A 14376-nucleotide genomic window follows, 5' to 3' on the forward strand; every position below is an offset into this window, starting at 1 on the left:
CGCTGTTCAGCTTATACAAAAGTATTCTTGGATAGCAGTACTCGATCTCAAGGATGCTTACTATTCTGCGCCCATTAACCCTCAGCACAGAAAGTACCTCAGATTTGAGTTTAAAGATACTCTCTATGAGTTTACACGTTTACCAAATGGTCTCACCTCAGCCCCATGGGTTAGTTGCAAAGGAACATAAAAAAAGTCCTCCCAAAGTTTATTGGTTTATGATGTATCGCAGATAGCCGTAGAAAATGGCGTAAAAACTCGGTTAGAGCTGCTGCTGTTAGCACAAAAGCAAAAAAGTGAGGGAAACTTGACTTGGCGCAGTTCATAGCGAATCGTGGAAGTCGGGTAGTGGATGAAGCGATTGCTGTAGGCTGGGAATTACAAAACGCGGAGAGAACACTGCAAAGGAGTAAAATGACTAGAATTGAGATTTTCTACGGTAAATTGGAAGGAGAGTGTGAGCCAGGGTGTGATGGCCAGTGGTTGGAAATGGCAAAAGAAGTGTTAGAGCGGAACTCTATTGTGAGGGATGACTTTGCAGAAGCTGTTCGCATACTTCTCGACAAAGGGCACGGAAAGTATCTCAATTTGTACTTGAAAGGTCCCTGTAACTGTGCGAAAACCTCTACAACGTTTGCTTGGGTTGGCGCAGAACAGTCAGAAGTAGTTTTTCTCAAGGATTTTAGGTGGTTGGCCCAAATTATTCCCTGGCATGACTTCTTAATGCTTCTTGAAGGGCAAAGTGTTCATCTACCCGCCCCCAAAATACACTACCGACAAGATATTCTGTTCCAGGGAGATACACCCATATTTTGTACCAGTAAGGATGAGCTTAGTTATGTACGAGGTGGCGTTGTTGATGTCAGGGAGACTCAGATGATGAACGTAAGGTGGCGGGTCTTTAATCTCTTCCATCAAATATCCGAGGAACAGCAGAAGTCAGTCCCCCGTGTGGAAAATGTTTTAGTCGACTTGTTTTCCCTCAAGGCGAGTAATTCAATTACTCCTGATCGTATGTAAATATCGCCGAGTTTGTTGACATATGGATTAAGTGCTACACGATTCACCATAGACTTTGGAAAATTCTTTGCCTATTTTAGGAACCAACAACAAAAGCTACTGCATCTACAAGTGTATTAAGTGATAGAACAGATCACGGAACATACACCTTAGGGATAATTTTCTTGATGAAGCTATTCAATAAGGCTATTTGTAGGGCTTCACCATGGTGAACCGATAGTTCTTAAAGTCTATGGTAGCATAATTACTTTACTTTAGAACACAGTGGTGAATCGTTGAGTTTCAGCGCTAAGAAGCCTGACAGGTCGTTACGACAAATGATCTCTTTTAATAATGTAATTTTCTACAAAGTTAGCTTACTTTTGTACATAGAACTGTTCAGATTATAGCAAAAGAAGGAAAAGGTTCCGTGTTCCTTTGACACCTTCGTGTAGTTATTTGAGATAAGGACTAAGAGGCAATGTACTTCACTACTCTTTCTCAGGAGCTCCAAGAGAAATCATGTCACTATGAATACCGAATCAATTTCATACAATGACCGCAAAAAATCATTCTGCTATGTAAAAATCGCTAAACGTCGTCTTGATGGCCATCGGAGCAATTTTCACCGCCTTCTGTTTTGAAATATGCAACACCACCGTTACCCCCTTATTTTTGGTGAATAGTGCGATAGTTATTTTCGTGTCTGAAAGTTTACATTTTGCGAGAAGAAATCTCACACAGTTATCCACAGAATGCAAATAGTGGTATTTCTTTAATATTTTATACGCTTCCCCTTATTTCTAATAACCATATCAATTCGTTTCGGCATAGAGCATACTAAATTGTTCACAGTCTCAACAGATATAGAATAAAATGTATTGATAACACGATTCTTAAACTGTTCGAATATTTCTTGGCGTAGTTGTTGCTTCACTGCTTGTCTTTTTAACATCCTACTCACCATGGGAAACCAAACATTTTCAATGACTGCCAGATCTTGGACACAGTTTGATTAAGGTACTGTTTGTGCATTGCATCGCTGCCCGTGCTAATGCCGAATTTTGAGAGGGATCCCCATCTTGTAACAAATTTCGGCTACATCCTTTGTCAGCAGCTGCGAATAGGCGATCAAAATGGTTATCTATAAACGCAGCGAAATAACGACCATTCATTTTCTCGTATGGTTCACACCAGATAACTCCTTTATTGTAAGAAATTGCCACCATCAGTGGTAGCACTTTGCCCCCAGCTCCCTCTTTGCGGCCCTTTGCTATGCATCCCGGAGCCAAACCGTCTGATTTCTTTCTTCAGACACGAGCTTTTGGTGCTAGTGGATTTCTTTTGTACGTAAATTCTGTTCCATCCAGATAAAAGCAAATTCCTTTTGTCCAAATCTCCTGGCCGTAGTTGGCTTTCATGTACTTTGTAAACTTAACTCTTTTGCTGTGGTCTTCCGCTGTCATGAGCCCCTTTCTGCGAGTCTGCAAATAGTAGTAATTTTGTGAATTGACAAAAAGAGAAACTGTTCTTACAGATACGTCCTTTAGTTGAATTCCGGCTTCCTCCATCAGTGCTTTACAGGTAAAGTTTCCCTAAATTTTCCTTCAAAACTGTAATGCATCGTATCAGTTGTCTTTTGTCGCCCTCACTTAATCTGTTCTTGCGACCTCTGTTACACGTCTCCTCAGAAGTGTGCCTCTTATACGTTTTCTCATGTGCAATTCTTTAAACACTCGCCGCAGAAATTTTGCACATGCTGGCAACTGTTCCCACAGATAGGCCTTTAATCCGCCATAGATAATACGCACGTGCACGAGTCACGCTATCGATTATATCTTTAAACATCATCACAATGTGCTAATAGGCAGAGCCGTTCCACTAAACTGTTTTACCCCAAAAGTACCTGAAAATCGCTATACTCAAAAGTCTACATAGCTTCTTTATATAACTCCTACTTCACATCTAGAACAGTCAGAACAAAAATTCTCCTCACGAAACACTGCAGGCAACAATAATTACTCTGCCTACGTTAACGTTACCCGTCCACGCCCTTCAAACGAGAAGACAATACTTGTCAAAAATCTTGAAACACTTGTGTCTGTTTGCCCTTCCCCAATGTTGATTTGGGTATCACGGTGGTCTCAGTGCTTCAAAACACACGTGGCTCAAGATTGGGGAGGTAGAAGGCCCATTTCAGGTTGTGAATGAGTTGTTGTTATAAAGTTACATCGCATGACATACATGTCCGGTACTCTGGGCTAGAATAACCATTAAATGATCAGTGTGCCATATGGATATCAGCTGCTTAGTTTTATGTGGCCTCTAGCTTTGAAGTCTCACGTGACCTCCGATTGTATGCAAATGCGAGGTAGAATCCTCATTCCTGCAAATGCTACGGTAGAATCTCAATCAAACCGCGACTTCCAGGTAAGTCTCGTTTAACTTTCCAATTTTACCACACTTAATTAATTTTCCAGCTTCACCTTGTCCATTGTGATCTCCTTTCCAACAAAGTAGAAGATGGCGTATGTGAGTTGGGCCTGACGGTATGCCAGCAATGGTAGCTGCATAGTTCACAGGAATTCCATTGATAAAACCTTCCTCCAAATCACTGATGAATGGTTCAAGAAATGGATCCAATGCCTGGCTCCTTTTCTTCGGAATAAGGTAACTTGAAACAAAACCAACCACATATTTCGTCAACTTGGTAGGGGAGGGTTAAGTTAGGAAGTTTTTCGAAATTGAACCTGATTTAAGAGGGAAAAAAAGAAGGATTAGAAATTCTATACATACATTCTATACACTCTCGTAACCACACAAGAACTCTCTGGGTTTATACCAAACCGCCAGGGTGTCCACAGTTCGGCCCAAATGTCTAATTTTTCAGTCTTCGTTCAATCTTAATGTTCTCAATTGACACCTCAAACTATATCACACTCAACCTATCTTCTTTTTTCGAAAACTTTATGACATACTTGTCAAAAATCTTGAAACACTTGTGTCTGTTTGCCCTTCCCCAATGTTGATTTGGGTATCACGGTGGTCTCAGTGCTTCAAAACACACGTGGCTCAAGATTGGGGAGGTAGAAGGCCCATTTCAGGTGGAAAAACAGTGTGAATTAGAAATCTCAGGATTTGTCTAGAAAATTCGAGAGAAACGGTGTCTGTTTCAACGATTTGTGACGAGTATTACAGATCCTGATGCAATAGCCATTGATGCTTTCACACTAGACTGGTCAAGGTATAAGCTCATATACTGCTTTCCTCCTTTCAGTCTCATAGGCAAAGTTTTACAATACATCCAAGAAAGCAATAACACAGCAATACTGCTAATCCCTCATTGGCCAACCCAGTTCTGCTATCCACATCTCCTGCAGTTGCTCAAATCTCAACCATTGGTAATCAAGACGCTAAAATCAACCCTCACACTTCCATATCACCCCAAGGAAGTCCATCCATTGTACCCCAAACTTCAACTTCATGGTTGTCTTGTGTCAGGGCTTCCTTAGTAGCTCAAGGAAAACCTCTAAACATAATTCTGGACTCATAGCGTACAGGGACACGAAAGCTATACCAGAGTTATGTAACTGCCTGGCTTAAGTTCTGTAAGGATACCTCCATAAGCTACATACACCCAACACTACAACAAGTCCTGGACTTCCTTACTCACCAATCTAAAACTGTGGGATATAGCACTAAAGCAACTGCACGAAGTGCCCTGTCGTCCTTTATCACAGTAGACGGTATAAAAGTGGGTGAACATCCTTTAGTATCAAGGTTTATGTCTGGCCTGTTCAATCAAAAACCGGCCTTACTGCGCTACATCGAAACATGGAGTCCCCAGATTGTACTCAACTACCTCAAAACTTTTCCAGCTGTTGATAGTATGTCATTAAAACAGCTCAACCCTTAAACTACTCATGCTCATGGCCCTTCTCTCAGCACAGAGAACTCAGACTTTAGAGAAACACTCACTGGGAGAAATGTGCATATCAACTGGAAAATATACATTCTACATATCATCTCTGTTGAAACAAACCAGTGCTAAAGGGGGCCAGAATAGACATTTATTTCCTGTTCTATTTCGGAGTTTAACCTTGGAGAAAGGACTTTGTGTTGTTGAGTTATTAGAAGCTTATATCAAGAGAACTGCCCCTCTTAGGAAGGGAACAAAGCAACTGCTGATTTGTTATAAACCACCACATGGACCAGTCTCTAAAGACACCATCTCACAGTGGATTAAACAAACCATGAAAGCTGCAGGAACTAATACCACAGTTTTCAAACCCCATAGTACTAGGGGTGCAGCCACCTCCGCAGCTAAAGCTGCTAATGTTCCCATTCAAGAGATCATGAACACTGCTGAGTGGCGTTCTGAGTCAACTTTTGCTAAGTTTTATGACCGTCCAATTAGAAGTGACAATACCTTTGCAAAGGCTGTTCTCAGTAGTACTAGCTTAAAATAACTACCTCTTTAATTTGTATGTACTAATCTCTTGTATGTGTCCACTACAGAGGTTGTGAATGAGTTGTTGTTATAAAGTTACATCGCATGACATACATGTCTGGTACTCTGGGCTAGAATAACCATTAAATGATCAGTGTGCCATATGGATATCAGCTGCTTAGTTTTATGTGGCCTCTAGCTTTGAAGTCTCACGTGACCTCCGATTGTATGCAAATGCGAGGTAGAATCCTCATTCCTGCAAATGCTACGGTAGAATCTCAATCAAACCGCGACTTCCAGGTAAGTCTCGTTTAACTTTCCAATTTTACCACACTTAATTAATTTTCCAGCTTCACCTTGTCCATTGTGATCTCCTTTCCAACAAAGTAGAAGATGGCGTATGTGAGTTGGGCCTGACGGTATGCCAGCAATGGTAGCTGCATAGTTCACAGGAATTCCATTGATAAAACCTTCCTCCAAATCACTGATGAATGGTTCAAGAAATGGATCCAATGCCTGGCTCCTTTTCTTCGGAATAAGGTAACTTGAAACAAAACCAACCACATATTTCGTCAACTTGGTAGGGGAGGGTTAAGTTAGGAAGTTTTTCGAAATTGAACCTGATTTAAGAGGGAAAAAAAGAAGGATTAGAAATTCTATACATACATTCTATACACTCTCGTAACCACACAAGAACTCTCTGGGTTTATACCAAACCGCCAGGGTGTCCACAGTTCGGCCCAAATGTCTAATTTTTCAGTCTTCGTTCAATCTTAATGTTCTCAATTGACACCTCAAACTATATCACACTCAACCTATCTTCTTTTTTCGAAAACTTTATGACTACACATCTCCAAACTCATTAAAAAAACCCCCTGAAATACAGGTATTTATCAGACCTCTCTAGAGGACAAGTGATCACATCATGAGATTGCATGAAACTTTAGAAAAATATAGAGACGAGGTGACTCATAAATACAGAAAATGTAGCATTTACATTTAACTATAATTGTGGAAACTATAACATATTTTAGGTAGCAGTCTTTCATAAACACCATTACAAAGAAGCCAAAAATGCTGCATTTTTTAAATGCCACCACAATAAGCAATATTACGAGGGTCCCCATGCATTTCCTTTGGTAAATGTTCAAATATAGTACCACATGCAGAACACTTGATCCTCTTTAAGCCACCAACTGCCTCAGGAGAATCAGTTATTTCAGAGGAAGAAATAACAGTATTACATCCTGGATACGTGCATCTAACTGGGAGTGTCCAAATGGATTTTGGATCCCAAAAATATGCAAGATGGGCAAACCTTGTTCCATCCCAAATTTCATGTTTCAGTGGCCACCCCCAACCATCTTGCATCTCAGCAAGGAGCCAGTGGTCACACTGTGACCAATGAGCAGTCATTTTCTCCCACATTTCTGCAGAGGAGCACCACTTTTTTACCTTGTCTGGTAGCCCCAAGTAGTAGTATGGGATTGTCCCTAAGTGACGACAAGGCTCATCTTTGAGGGGGGGCATTGGGGTGTATTGAAAACCGTAAAACCGAAGAAAAAATCATCCAAAACCGCAAAACCCGCAAAAAAATTCGGCCAAAACCGTGAAAAAACCGATACAATGGTGACAAGTGCGGCATACAGAGCAAACTACGGTAACACTTTATTTCATCAAGGTATTTGTGAATGTCATGGACTTGTCTAAAGGCTTCATATCTTTTAGTACCTGCTAAAATCATAGGGTTCATTTCTGCCGCTCTCTCGAGCCCGGACTTTGTGGGCTCATTTTCCGTAAAGCAGCTGGTAATGGAGCCAAGTTAACTTAGGAGAATTTCCACACAAGTCCTCTCTAAAATTTAAATTTTGCAATTGCAAAAAGCTATAGCTCTGGAAACCTCCAATAAAACTCTCTAATTGAACATTTCTACTTGATAACTAAGACCTGACAGTTTGGAGATTAGAATGGAATGTTTAATCTCTGTCTAAAACATGCGATTAAACCCTTAAAGGAGACCAATCTGGGCGTGGCCCGGGCGTTTTTTGACCCCTGAAAGAGACCATATTATCCATAAAACAGAAAAATAAAAAATACAGCGACTTTTAATGATGGCAAAGACGTTATCATCTAAAACTTTCACCTGCGTGGAGAAAGAAAAAAGTGTAAATATACACTTTTTATATTTCTTCGCGTGCAAGCCTAAGGAGATTTTTACAGCTACATATGATTGCATTTTGCCTAAAACACCCTAAGTGAGACCAAAATCCGAAATATACACCCCTACGCAAGACGACAAGCATCCCTCCCCATTTTATATGGGAGTCTTTCCCTCCCCTCCCCCCAGGCACCGCCCTTCCATATCGCGACGCTGCACCAAAGAGACAATTTGTCGATTTCCTTAATTCACCTTGCTGGCCCTGGGAATTGTTGTCATCTGCACTGACGTCATCACCACATTTATCACATTCTTGCTGGCCTTTATCAGAGTCACTAGCTTCTCACTCATTTCAATCACTCGTTCAGATCTTCCTGGGGTCCTTCATCTTCATCCACTCCGCACCAACTCGGGCGTCATTCGACACTTGTGATCCCCTACCGTTTGTCATGCATTCCTCTCAATAACTTTGGCGTTTCGCGGCTATAGAGTGTTTTCATGTGACGTCTCTGGGAATTGAGCTCTATTATCACTTAAACGTTTTCTTTTGTTTTGGAGGAAAAACAAGGTTACTGATCACGTGAGTGAAAACAGGCATCTTGTACCCTATGGGACCTTACATTCTATTTATCAGGCCCTAGTTTAACCTCATTTCAACTACTGCAATATTGTTTGGGGAAACTGTGGAGTAACTTTGCAGGACAAACTGCAAAAACTACAAAACAGAGCTAGAGCAGCCCGTGTCTTGACCTACCCTAACTATGACGCTCATGTCAACAATGGAAATCCCTAGTCTCTCAAAGGCAAATTGAAAGAGCAACAGTGGTATTTAAGTCCCTACAGGGACTAGAACCTGAGTATCTGTGCTCTAAAACTGACCATCACGATTCTGGTTATTGTTTGAGAGACTCTATGAATAAGGTAAATGTTCCGCAACCATGCGCAAACTACTACAAAAAACAGCTTTAGCTATTTAGTGGCGCAGTTTTGTGGAACAGTTTGCCATAAGAGCTAAGGAAAGCAGAGTCCCTCAATCAATTCAAACGACTGACTAAAGAGGTTATCTAAGCCATTATTCTAAACACGGCATTCATGGAAAGCAGCCTTTATAGTATGATATTGAGTAAGATAGTTAATGTAGTTTACATAGTTCTATCTATAAATTTTTAATTGTACATATTTTTTTTATATTGCTGATGAATTGCACCGTGGTTAAATAAAGATTAAATAAATAAATAACACTCTTTTCGAGATCAATTGCTGCTCAAATCTAAGAAAAACCGGAAACCAAATAGGACAAAATAGAAAAACCCAAAAAGCACATCGGATAACAAAACCGAAAAACCGCTCGTATTTTTACGAAAAACCCACAAACCGCCATGAACACCAAAACCGAAAAACCGAAGTCTTTTGGCACAAAAACCGAAAAACAGCCAAAACCAGAAAACCAAAAATCCCAATGTCCCCCTCATCTTTCGATTCCATCATCCCATAGTGACTACAATAGTCCTTACTGAAGCAAATCCAATATTGTTTCGGTTCAGAATATCCCAGTTCCTTTAACAGTCTCGATACATCATCCCAGTTTTTTGGCCAGTGAATTGCAGCATCATCCACTTGCATGCAAATCTTTACCCCAGTGCAGAAGTTCTTCAAAATGATTTATGGAACAGCCCATTTTTTGTTTGATTTCTACCAAGCGAAGCACCCCATACTGCACAAACTTCTTTTTGTTTTTTTCCTCATCATCACTGCCAACCAAGCCTCTTTCATCATCACTTGGTCTGGAATCGCCACCATCATCAGCTGAATCTGAACCTCCAGCACTACTGTTGTCAGTGGATGAAATATCTTCAAGATCATGGCCTAAGGGAGCGGCACAGACATCACGGGATGCGTGTATTGGAAATTCACTGTACGTGTCTGAAAAACACAAAACACGTTCGCGTTCAAATTCTTGGTCTTCATACTCCACTCATATGTTGTTCGTGTTTTCTTTGCAGGCAAAGGCTGACAGGACTGTTTTCTTTCAGACTGTAAATTCCACCATGCGGTCATATGCCAAGTTGCCCAGCCACTGCATTTGTCACATGGACAGTGCACATGAGGTTTTTATCCCTTCTTGCTGATATCTGTAGCTTCGGCGGTTAGATGACTATAACAGGAAGTAAGTGAAACGTCTTTTTCTACTTCTATATTACATTTTTCCCAGGTGTCCAAAGCAAAAAACCGATCACAAGAAAGAAAAGAATCGCGACCTATCGATATCACCATGTTCTCTTCATTTGGCGCAGGGTCTGGTAAGTATAATTCAAAGTGGATCAGGAGATCTGGGATTGAAAAAGTAATAGGCCAAAACACAGAAGTAATGTCGTCGTCGGACTCTAAGAACTACCACAGGTTGTCCCACAGATTCTGACAAATTTGGAGATTATTTTCTTTTGTCATGGCTGAAAATAGCGACGCAGTGTCTTCAAACAAACCAGGTAGATATATTTTGTAAATGATAGTACTTAGCAGTTGCGAGTAAGTCTTAATTACTTGTTCAACTTTTTTGCTGTGTCTTGTAAAACATAAGTTTAATTTTGGCGCCATTAACTACCCCAATTAATTTAATTTAATTCTTAATTTAATGTAAGCTAACCTTGTAGCTAAATACAGAAAGTGTAAATGAGATCCTTAGATTATAGAAACCAGTGGAAACTTGAAGTTTTTGTTGCGGACTGAGCCACACATACCTACAGATTCGGCTTCACCCTTTGTTAAATTAAAAAAGGTTCAATATTTTAAAAGATACAACCACACTTTTGAATTTTGGGAACATGTTTCGATGTTTCAAACATCATCTTCAGCCGTTGGTGAAACCAACAGGCATTTCTACACATGTGTAAATGAGCACCTTTTCCGGGACAAAAATTCTCATATTTTCAAGCATCTTAGTTTTTCTAAAAATTGTCACGATAATTGTGATGTTTCTTGCTTCAAAATTATTGATAATGCTACTTCTTTCTATCAACTCAAAATCAAGGAGAGCTTCCATATTGAGCGGTCGAAACCCGAACTCAACAAACAAGTTGATCATGTCAGTTTAGCATTACACTTTTAAACTTTTACCGTTATGTCAGTTGTGTTCTCTATAATATTGTTGGTTCGTTTGAATTTTACGTACTTGTAACGCACATTTAATCAACAAAGAATCATTGTATTGATAGTTATATATATACGAATTATCTTGTAAAAATTTTAAGGTTACACTCACTATGGCTGAAGATGATGTTTGAAACATCGAAACATGTTCCGAAAATTTAAAAGTGTGGTTGTATTTTTTAAAATATTAGTAACACTTGTGCTATCCAGACCATTTAAAAAAGGTTCAGCGTTCACATTCCTCTCTGCTCACTCTCAGATAACTTTTCTCTGACTTTTACTTTGCCCCTTTCATGAACAATCAGAGGAATGGAGTCCTGCTGAAGTAGCATCGTGGCTAAACTCTCAGCATCCGGATTCTAAGGATGAAGCAAGACTTCTTCAAGGTAAATTATATGTATTTTTGATTGAGCAGTTTGAATTGATTTTTTGTTTTTCTTTTCGGTTTATTCGTTTACTGTTTGTTTGTTATAAGGAGTGAAAGGAAAAGAGGGAGACGAACAAACCAAGTTGAGAGCAGCAAACCATACCTATTGGCAAACTGAAAAAGGCTAATTCCGCTCACAGCTGAGTGTTTTCCTTGCTCATTATTCTGATTCCTTCCGGAGTGGCAGATGCTGTATTAATATTTTAATGTAATCGCTTTGAATTGTTATCTTTTCATTGCTTATTACAGTGACTTCTTTTTAGATAATGACATATCTGGTAAAACACTGGCTCTTGTAGACAGGCAGTGTCTCAAGGACATTGGTATAGGATCAATTGGAAAACAACTCGCTGTCTCAGCCTGTATCAAACAACTGCACTATAAGTCTTGGCTATCTTCCTCTGATGTGATTGATTGTCCTTTAATCAGGCAATCAGGCATTGCCATTGAGCGCCACTTTAGTCAAGTTTTAGTCCAGAGGCAAGGACTTCAATAAGAAGTTAAGTAATTACCAGGTTGATTAGTAAGATTAACTGATTTTCTTTCTGTGGGATCTTGGAAGCTCCTCCAGAAACTTTAAAGTTTGGAAAAGTGGTTTTCCAGTATTATGGGCACTACATTAAGGACAAAAAAGTAAAATATTTCTTATGAACTCCTGCTAATTTCTCTGAGCAAAGTAGAAGTAAAAATATGTAGTTAATCACACTAAATTCCCTTGACCTTTGCAGTTGAGGGGAGTGGGTAGAGTTAAGTTAAGAATTCAATTAAACTCAAACATAATTCTTTCATTAAAAAAAATGAACAGCCAGTGGTCACTGTGCATTGCTTAAGAGTACAGCCTGGTATCACGTTTTAAAGGAACACTTAGGTGCTTGTAAATTCCTTTCTAAGAATGCCTGACAAACATCATCTTTTAACTACCTTTTCTACAATTTTTAGCCCATGTTGAAAGACAGTCCAGTCCAGTGTCTGTACATCACAGTCCTTCAAAGGGTATGAAAGCCAAATTAACCAGAAAAGATAAACAAGAAATGAATGCTGAAGAGAAACACTTGTACCACAGCAAGTGAGTACTGTTGTATTAATTGCATTACCATTCATAATTAGCACATACTTAATCACTTTATTGTAATTACGGACTAGTACATGCAAATGCCTTATTGTATTGAAATATTCATTGTGTATGCTGCAGGATCAAGCTAATAAGAAAGGAATGCTCTAAGAGATGGCCTGGAAACAATTCAGTGTATTCCCGGAGTAACAATGCAAACAGCTCAATTCTCTCAGAATTAAATGTCTTCATTGGAACCCATATGCACATTGAAACAAATTGGCTTTGGGCAAAGTAAGTGAATGTTTTTTATCCCTGACTGAGCCATGCCACAGTAATGTTTTAGTAGATTTTGTTAAAATGCTAGTGTACACAATTGAAGCATTATCCTTTGACTTGATATTCTAGATCAGTTATTGTCTTTTCTTTGTTTGAATTTGTTTGATTTTTTAATTCATGTGAGTCGTTTTTGTTTGATGTTTCAGGTGCAATCATACACCACATTTTACAGTGGGCAAACGAAAAGAACAGAAAACTTACTGATGGTTATGATTTTGAGGTACAACTAGTCCTTGTAAGGAATACCAGTACTACTTACATCCTATTAAGCTTGAAACTTAGCAATGGAACATTAAGCATTTTCTCTCTTTTTGGCAGGTGCTTTCCAGTATGCCAAAGATTCCGGGTATTTCGGTCAGAAATCAAATGGAAAGGTCCGTTTCGGTTTCTTCCGACCGGAATATTTGGGATCACCTCTGGAGGTGGTCCTGATATTCTGGTTGGAATATCCTGACCGAAATTTGCTGTTCCATTTACCGAGTTTCTTGTTCCCAGTACCGCTCTTCTGTCACTTACTCAATCCATCATGGCCGATATTGGGAGCAGACAATCTTCTTCGTGTTACCAATGTTCCGTTTGTGGCTATACTACAACAGACTTATCCCAACTATTAATGCATTCTTGTACGGCGATGACTGGTATGTGTCTGCATAGTGTTTATACGAAAATATGTCGAAAATGTTGTTGTTTCGTGGTAGTTAAGTCTTACATGCATTTTGCCGCGTTTTTGTTTTTCATGTTTTAACAGTCGGGGTTGATTCTCTGGGAGTATCACAACAAATCGCCCAACAAATCTCAACTGCTGATTCCCAAATGATGACCCCTTCCTTGAGCGCTGATCAGCCGAGTCAAACCTTGGAGAAGTGGGAAGATAAACATGTGTGTTTATTGATCGAGTGTTATTTGAAGTATAAAGACCAGCTGGGAAAGCCACAGCAGACGAAGAAAAAAGTGCAGAAGAATTCAATCGTACTTAGGATGTTGTTGTTAGCAGTGAAAATGGAAAAAAATGGAATCAAGCAAAAGGAAATTGAGGATTATGACAAAATTTTAGTCTCTAAAGAAACTGTGTTGCTGCGTCGGTGGGAGATTGAAACAGAAAATTATTTTATCAAAAGAGTTGATAAAGGTCGCATAACCACCGTGAGAGATTTGGAGAGTTGACGTTTTGAGCGTTAGCCCTTGATTCGCTCCGACGAAGGGCTAATGCTTGAAACATCAGCTTTTCAAATCTTTTACGGTGGTTATTCAACCTTTATCAACTCGTTTGATAAAATAAATTTCTGAGGATAACGACAGACGAACTGGAAGAGAGAAGAAAACTTAGAAATTCCATAAAGAGATGGAGGACTGTCTTGGGGATAATGCCAGTGTAAAGCCCGTGTTCACATTCGAAACGTCTGGCAGTTATTCTTCTTCTTTATCTTCTAGACCATCTACTTCTTCCCATTTTAATTTAAAAAGTGATAGTGATGACGACGCAACAGAAGATGGTTCCCGTTCCCAAAAAGATCCACAGAAGAAACAGCTAAAGAGGAAAAGGAAGTCACGATCATCAGCATCCGAAATGATTGAGATTTTGAAAGATTACTCTGAGGAAGAGGAGAAGGTGAACATTTTAAAAGCAATGCACGAGGAAACAAAGCACTTCTCCAAAAAGTAGTCAGTGTAGAGCACTGTAGTGCATTGGCACTGTTGAAAATGTCACTGGAATTGATAGAAAAACATTCATTTATCATGGACTAATATCAGGTAGGTTGTGTTTCAATGTTATATTCCATCATTTTCAGTTCACATCATCAAAA

The sequence above is a fragment of the Montipora capricornis genome, chromosome 10 (assembly GCF_036669925.1).
Source record: "Montipora capricornis isolate CH-2021 chromosome 10, ASM3666992v2, whole genome shotgun sequence".
In the NCBI taxonomy this organism is placed as follows: Eukaryota; Metazoa; Cnidaria; class Anthozoa; order Scleractinia; family Acroporidae; genus Montipora; species Montipora capricornis.